Raw genomic sequence first — 9,125 nt, 5'->3', positions numbered from 1 at the left:
CAAATAAGAGTGGTTGTTAAACTGGATTAGGTGGAGACATATCTCTACCCAATTGGGTGGGTCTTGATTAGTTTACTGGAATCATATAAAGAGGAAACATTTTGGAGAAAGCTGGAGATTCTTAGAGAGCAGAACAATGTAGCCATGAGAAGCAGAGAGTCCACCAGCCAGTGACCTTTGGAGATGAAGAAGGAAAATGCCTCCCCGCGGAGCTTCATGAAATAAGAAGCCAGGAGAGAAAGCTAGCAGATGATGCTGTGTTTACCATGTGCCTTTCTAGATGAGCAAGAAACCCTGACCATGTTCGCCATGTGCCTTTTCCCTTGAGAGAGAAACCCTGAACTTCATCAGCCTTCTTGAACCAAGGTATCTTTCCCTGGATGTCTTAGATTGGACATTTCTATAGATTTGTTTTAATTGGGACATTTTCTCGACCTCAGAACTGTAAACTAGCCACTTATTAAATTCCCCTTTTAAAAGCCATTCTGTTTCTGGTATATTGCATTCTGGCAGCTAGCAAACTAGAACAATGGTAGATATAGTTCCTCTATTACCAGAATGGTGACCTCATTCTCTGGGTTGAGAGCTCCCCCTATGAAAGGATTTGTACCAAGTCTTACAGACCCTGGGAAGGCTATTATTTTTTCTTTAATCCATTTTTTCTTTATTAGAGACATTGTAGTTTTTCAGAAAAAGTATGCAATAAAATACAAAGGTCCCATATACTACCCTATTATTAACACCTCACAATTACTGTAGTAATTTTATTACAATTCATGAAAGAACATTTTTAGAATTATAATATTAAAAGATGTTAATTTACATTAGGTCTCACTCTTTGTTTTGTACAGTCCTATGGTGTTGTTGTTTTTTAATCTGTATTTTAGTAACATATATGCAACCTAAAATTTCTCCTTTTAACCACATTTGAATATATAATTCTGCACTGATAATTACATTCACAATATTGTGCTAGTATCACCATCATCCATTACCAAAACTTTTCCATCACTCCAACCTGACACTGTGTACAATGTAAACATTAACTCCCTATTCCCTACACCCTCCCTGGCCCCTGGTAATCTATGTTCTAGTTTCTAACTCTATGAATTTTCTTATTCTAATCATTTCATATCACAGATCATACCGTAATTTGTACTTATGTGTCTGATTTACTTCAGTCAACATGATGTGTCAAGATTTATCCATGCTGTTGCATGTACTAGAATTTCATTCCTTTTTACAACTGAATAATGTTCATTGTGTGTCTATACTACATTTTGTTTATCCTTTCATCAGTTGATGGACACTTGAGTTGCTTCCATGTTTTGGCAATTGTAAATATTGCCTCTGTGAACATTGGTGTGTATATATCTGTTCAAGTCCCTTCTTATATTTTCGCCTAGAAGAGGGATTGTTGGCTCATGTGGAAATTCCATATTTAGCTTTCTGAGGAATTGCCAAACTGTCTTACACAGTGGCTGTCCACTTTACATTACACCCAACAATGAATGAGCATTTCTGTTTCTTCACCTCCTTTCCAGAATTTGTAGTTTTCTGTTTTTTTTTTTTTAATAGTAGCAATTCTAGTGCATATGAATGGTATTTCACTGTGGTTTTGATTTGCATTTCCCTAATCACTTATGATGTGGGGCATCTTATGTGCCCTCTGGCCATTTGTATATTTTCTTTGAGGAAATATCTGTTCAGGTCTTTTGCCAATTTTTTAACTGAACTGTTTATATTTTTGTGTTGAATTATAGAATTTCTTTATATATTCTGGATACTAAACACTTATTGGATATGTATGGTTCCAAATATTTTCTCTCATTCTGTAGGTTGTCTTTTTAATTTCATGATAAAGTCCTTTGCTGCACAAAAGTTTTTAATTTTGATCAGGTCTCATTTATCTATTTTTTCTTTTGTTGTTTGTGCTTTGGGTATAAAGTCTAAGAAATTATTGCCTAACTCATAGTCCTGAAGATGCTACTGTACTAGTTAGGGTTCTCTAGGGAAACAGAATCAATAGGAAACACTTGCAAATGCAAAATATACAAAAGTGACTCACGTAACCGTGGGAATGCAGAGCCCAAAATCCGCAGGGCAAGCTGTGAAGGTGATGATTCCGATGGAGGGTCTGGATGAACTCCACAGGAGAGGCTCTCTGGCTGAAGCAGGAAGAGAGCCTGTCTCTTTTGAATCCTCCTTCAAAGGCTTCCAGTGATTAGATTAAGCATCACCCATTGTAGAAGACATGCCCCTTGGTTGATTACAAATGGAATCAGTTGTAGGTGCAACTGACATGATCATGATTTAATCTTATGAAATGTCCTCATTGCAACAGACAGGCCAGCACTTGCCCAACCAGACAAACAGGCACCACCACTTGGCCAAGTTGACACATGAACCTGACCATGACAGTCCACCCCTTCTCCCCTTGGCAGCTGTACATATCACCTTAAACCATACCTAATTTCTAAATAAAAAAACAATAAAGCACACATTTTTTTCCTTTCACCTAACAATACTCAACTGTCCTGCATATAACTGGAAACACATTAAATCTCTCCGGAACAGGGTGCAAGTCCTTGGGTAATAGTCATTCTTAAACTTGATAGCTTGCAACTTAAATAGTATAACACGAACAAAACAGTATTACAGTCCTCATTTCTGTAACTGATCATGTGGTAAAAGTTCATATTTATCACTACCTTCTTTCACTACCCATTCCATGTTCCCTTTACCCTCAGCAAGCACTTCAGCTGGTCATGGATTTTTGCCTGGTGGTATGACCGAAACCTTATTCCTGAAGTTTCAGAGCCATTGGTAGTCCTGCCTGGATTGGGTTGTTGCAGTTTGCCATTGATTTTAATCACAGGGCATGGTAGTACTAAAAGATGCCCTAGGGGATCTCCTATATTCTAAGAAACCTCTTCTTTACCTCCATTGTGTAGTTGCAGTCCTATTTCCCCCTGATAGTCAGGGTTGATTACCCCAGCCAATAATATAATCCCCTTCTTGGCTTGTGGATCCAGAGGCATGAGTAGCCCAAAGTGACCAGGTGGCATTCTTAGACTCTAGTTCAATGGAATATTGTTGTTTCTCCCGGTGGATGCACTCCCCCCTTTGGAACTAAAACCTGTAGACCAGCAGAGCTCAGGGTCGCAGGGACAGGAAACAAAATTTTTCCTAGTGGATCACTAGGGGTAATAGTGAGTGGTACCACTCCCATTTCCACCCCTTGGTTCCTTGACCCATGGATCCTGGCTATGGGAGAAACAGCACCATACAGCGGACACTGATTCAGAGCATATACAGCTTCCTGGAGAACATTATGCCACCCCTTCAATATATTGCCACCTAGTTGGCACTGTAATTGAGTTTTCAAAAAGCCATTCCACCATTCTATCAATCCAGCTGCTTCTGGATGATAGGGAACATGATAAGACCAGAGAATTCCATGAGCATATGCCCATTCTGCACTTCATTTGCTGTGAATTGTGTTCCCTGATCAGAAGCAATGCTGTGTTGAATACCATGATGATGGATAAGGCATTCAGTAAGCCCACAGATGGTAGTTTTGGCAGAAGCATTGCATGCAGAGAAAGCAAACCCATATCCAGAGTATGTGTCTACTCCAGTTAGAACAAATCACTGCCCCTTCCATGAAGAGAGTAGTCCAATGTAATCAACCTGCCACTATGTAGCTGGCTGGTCACCTCAGGGAATGGTGCCATATCGGGGGCTGAGTGTGGGTCTCACAGATTGTGGACTCAGCAGTGGCTATAACCAAGTCAGCCCTGGTGAGTGGAAGTCCATGTTGCTGAGCCCATGCATAACCTCCATCCCTACCACCATGACCACTTTGTTCATGAGCTCATTGGGCAATGGCAGGAGTTGCTGGGGAAAGGGGCTGACTGGTATCCATAGAACGAATCATCTTATCCACTTGATTATTAAAACTTTCCTCTGCTGAAGTCACCCTCTGGTGTGCATCCACATGGGACGCAAATATGTTCATGTTTTTAGCTTTCATGTTACACTCAGAAAGGTCTATCCACATACTTCTTCCCCAGACCTCTTTGTCACAAATTTTCCAATTATGGTCTTTCCAAGTCCCTGACCATCCAACCATTAGCAACAGCCCATGAGTCAGTATACAAATGCACCTCTGGCCAGTTCTCCTTCCAAGCAAAATGAACAACCAGGTGCACTGCTTGGAGTTCTGCCCACTGGGAGGATTTCCCCTCACCACTGTCCTTCAAGGACACCCCAGAAAGGGGATGGAGTGCAACAGCTGTCCACTTTTGGGTGGTACCTGCATATCGTGCTGAACTATCTGTAAACCAAGCCCGAGTTTTCTCTTCCTCAGTCAGTTTACTGTAAGGAACTCCCCAAGAGGCCATAGCTTTGGTTTGGGAAAGAGAAAGTAATGTGGCAGGAGTGGAGACCATGGGCATTTGGGCCACTTCCTCATGTAACTTACTTGTGCCTTTGAGTCCAGTCAGAGTAGAAAACCATTCATAAAAACCCATTTTTAAGATTCTGTTTCTTAGAACCATTCCTGGTACCAAATTGTATTAGTTAGGGTTCTCTAGAGAAACTGAATCAAGAAGAAACACTCGCAAATGCAAAATTTATAAAAGTGTTTCATGTAACCATGGGACTGCAGTCCAAAATCCGCAGGGCAGGCTGTGAAGCTGATGATTCAGATGGAGGGTCTGTATGAACTCCACAGGAGAGGCTCCCTGGCTGAAGCAGGAAGAGAGCCTGTCTCTTCTGAATCCTCCTTAAAAGGCTTCCAGTGATTAGATTAGATTAATCACTCATTGCAGAAGACATGCCCCTTGGCTGATTACAAATGGAATCAGTTGTGGACGCAGCTGACGTGATCATGATTTAATTCTATGAAATGTCCTCATCGCACGATACAGGCCAGCACTTGCCCAATCAGACAAACAGGTACCACCACTTGGCCAAGTTGACACATGAACCTGACCATGACAGCTGCCCTATGTTTTCTCTTAGGAGTTTTATAGATCTGGTTCTTATATTTATGTTCTTGATCCATTTTGAGTTCATTTTTGCATATTCAGGGTCTCTTACCCTTTCATATATGTTTGAGAATTGACTTTTCTATTTCTGGAAAGGCTATTAGAATTTCTGTGGGGTTTGTATTTAATCTATAAATACTTTAGATAGAATTGACATCTTGTCAGTACTTATTTTTCCAATCCCTGAACACAGAAGTTCCTTCTATTTATTTAGGTCTTTGATTACTTTTAGCAATGTTTTGTAGTTTTCAGTGTCTAAGCCCTTTACATCCATAGTTAGATTTATTCCTAGATATTTGATTTTCTTAGTTGCTATTGTGAATGGAATTTTTTCCTTGTTTTCTTCTAATAGTTCATTACTAGCATGTAGAAATACTACTGATTTTGGGGTGTTGATCTTGTACCCTGCCACTTTGATGAATTCATTTATTAGTTCTAGTAGCTTTGTGTGAAATTTTCAGGATTGTCTATATATAGGATCATGCCATATGTAAATATGAAAATTTGTACTTCTTCCTTTCCTAATTGGATGATTTTTATTTCTCTCTGATGCTTAATTGCTCTAGCTAGAACTTCTAGCACAATGTCGAATAACAGTGGTGACAGTGGGCATCCTGTTTTTTACCTGATGTTAGAGGGGAAGTTTTCCATTTTTCACTGTTAAGTAGAACGTTTGCTGTGGTCTTTTCATATAGGCCTTCATCATGTTGAAGAAATTTCCTTCTATTCCTGGTGTTCTAGATATTTGTATCAAGAATGGGTGCTCTCCATATCTTAGAGCAGCTAGAAATAAAAACTTAAAATTGTGGAATTGTAACCCATACCAAACTCTGAAATCTGTTCTACAACTAATTGTTTCAATGTACTTTGAAATTTATTGCTTTTATGTATATATCATGGTCAGGTTCCTGTGCCAACTTGGCCAGGTGGTGGTGCCCAGTTGTTTGGTCAGGCAAGCGCTGGCCTGTCTCTTGCTATGAGGACATTTCATGGACTTAAATCATGACCACATTGGCGGCATCCACAGTTGATTTCATTTGCAATCAGCTAAGGGGAGTGTCTTCTGTAATGAGTGATGCTTAATCTAATCATTGGAAGGCTTTTATGGAGGACTCAGAAGAGACAATCACTCTTCTTGCTTCAGCCAGCCAGCCTTTCCTGAGAGTTCGTTGAGGACCTTCATTGGAGCTGCCAGCTTGTGACCTGCCTTACAGACCTTGGACTCTGCATCCCCATGGTTATGTGAGATACTTTTATGCATTTCATATTTACAGATATCTCCTGCTGATTCAGTTTCTCTAGAGTCCCTAGCTAATACAGCATATATGTTATTTAAAGAGAAGGAGGAGTATTACAGAGAAGATAGGATTTAACAAATGAGTATGACTGCTGAATCATTATATTGATATTTCTGTTGGTCTCCAGTGTCTCGGAGCAGCTAGAAAAAAAAATGAAAAATCATGGAAATGTAACCTATACCAAACTCTAAAATCTGTTCTATAACTACTTGTTAAAATGTACTTGGAAATGTATTGCTTTTTTGTATATATATTATATTTCAGAAAAAAAGTTTTTTAAAAAGAATGGGTCTGTATTTTGTCAAATGCATCAAATTGAGGTGATAGTGTGGGTTTTCCCTTCATCCTTTTAATGTTAATTGATTTTAATTGATTATTAAATTAATTATTGTTAATTGATATTCTTACGTTGAACCGACCTTGTATACCTATGATAAATCCCATTTGACCATGGTCTATACTCTTATTAATGTGCTGTTGGATTTTGTTTATTGTATTTTGTTGAGGATTTTTGTATCTACATTAATTAAAGATATTGGTTTGTAATATTCTTTTCTTGTCTTATCTTTATCAGGCTTTGGTATTAGGGTGATCGTGGCCTTGTAGAATAGGTTAGGGAGTAGTCTCTCTTCTTCAGTTTTTTGGAAGAGTTTCAGTAGGATTGGCATTAATTATTTTTGGAACTTTCAGTAAAATTCTCCAGTGAAGTCATCTGGTCCTAGACTTTCCTTTAGTGGGAGGTTTTTGATGACCATCTCAATCTCTTTAATTGCTATTGGTTTGTTAAGATCATTTATTTATTCTTGAATCAATGTACATTGTTTATGTGTTTCTAGGAATTTTTGTCCATTTCATCTAGGTTATCTAATTTATGGGTGTGCCATTGTTTGTATTATCCTTCTTATTTCTGTAAGTTTGGTAATAATGTCCCTTCACTCATTTCTGATTTCAGTTGTTTGCATAATCTCCCTTTTTTTTTTCTTTGTCAGGCTAGTTAACTCTTTGTGAATTTTATTGATCTTGTCAAAGAACCAGATTTGGTTTTGTTTATTTTCTTTGGTTTTTAAATTTATTTTCTATTTCACTTATCTCCACTCTAATATTTGTTATTTCCTTCCTTTTGCTCACTTTTTGTTTAGCCTGCTTTTCTTTTTCTAGATCTTCCAGTTGTGAGGTTAAATCTCTGATTTGTAAATGTCCATCAACAGAAAAATGGCTAAATAAACTGTGGCATATACATACGATGGAATATTATGCAGCTTTAAGACAAGATAAACTTATGAAGCATGTAATAACATGGATGGACCTAGAGAATATTATGCTGAGTGAGTCCAGCCAAAAACTAAAGGACAAATACTGTATGGTCCCACTGATGTGAACGGACATTCGAGAATAAACTTGGAATATGTCATTGGTAACAGAGTCCAGCAGGAGTTAGAAACAGGGTAAGATAATGGGTAATTGGAGCTGAAGGGATACAGACTGTGCAACAGGACTAGATACAAAAACTCAAAAACGGACAGCACAATAATACCTAATTGTAAAGTAATCATGTTAAAACACTGAATGAAGCTGCATCTGAGCTATAGGGTTTTTTTTTTTTTTTTTACTATTATTACTACTTTTATTTCTTTTCTCTATATTAACATTTTATATCTTTTTCTGTTGTGTTGCTAGTTCCTCTAAACCGATGCAAATGTACTAAGAAACGATGATCATGCATCTATGTGATGATGTTAAGAATTACTGAGTGCATATGTAGAACGGTATGATTTCTAAATGTTGTGTTAATTTCTTTTTTTTTCTTTCTCTCCGTTAATAAAAAAAAAAAAAATCTCTGATTTGTTGCCCTTCTTCTTTTTTAATGTTGGTACTGAGAGCTATAAATTTACCTTTCAGCACTGACTTTACTGCATCACATAAGTTTTTATGTGTTGTATTTTCATTTGCCTCAAAATATTTCCTAATCTCCCTTGTGATTTTTTCCTTGATCCATTGGTTGTTTAAAAGCATGTTGTTTCATTTCCACATATTTGTGAATTTCCACTTCTTCCTCTATTTTTGATATCTAGCTTCATTCCATTGTGGTTAAGGAAGATATATTGCATGATTTCAAAACTTTTTAATTTATTGTTTTGAAATAAACAATATAGACTTGTTGTGTGATCTATAAAATGGTCTATCCTGGAGAATGATCCATGTACACTAGAGAAAAATGTGTATTCTGCTGCTATTTGGTGAAGTTTTTCATATATGTCTTTTAGGTCTAGTTGGTTTAGAATATCATTCAAGTCTTCTATTTCCTTATTGATCTACTGTCTAGATGCTCTATCTATTATTGAAAGTGGTGTACTGAATTCTCCTACTATTAATGTAGAGCCATCTATTTGTCCCTTCAAGTCTGTCAACGTTTGCTTCATGTATTGTGGGTCTCTGCTGTTATGCGCATATATAGTTAAAACTGTTATGTCTTCTTGACCCCTTTAGCAGTATATAATGACCTTATTTGTCTGTCCCTTGTAGCAATTTTTTATTTAAAATCTGCTTTATCTGATAGTAGTGTAGTTAGCCCATATCATTTTTGGTTGCTACTTGTACAGTATATATTTTTCCATTCCTCCACTTTCAACCTACTTATGTCTTTGAATTTAAAGTGAGCTTCTTGTAAACAGGATGTAGTTGGGTGATGCTTTTTTTTCATCCATTCTGCCAATCTCTGCTTTTGACTGAAAAGTTTAACTCATTTATATTTAAGGTAACCACTAATAATGCA

The sequence above is a fragment of the Tamandua tetradactyla genome, chromosome 2 (assembly GCF_023851605.1).
Source record: "Tamandua tetradactyla isolate mTamTet1 chromosome 2, mTamTet1.pri, whole genome shotgun sequence".
Classification (NCBI taxonomy): domain Eukaryota; kingdom Metazoa; phylum Chordata; class Mammalia; order Pilosa; family Myrmecophagidae; genus Tamandua; species Tamandua tetradactyla.
Note: the sequence above shows the minus strand (reverse complement) of the source record.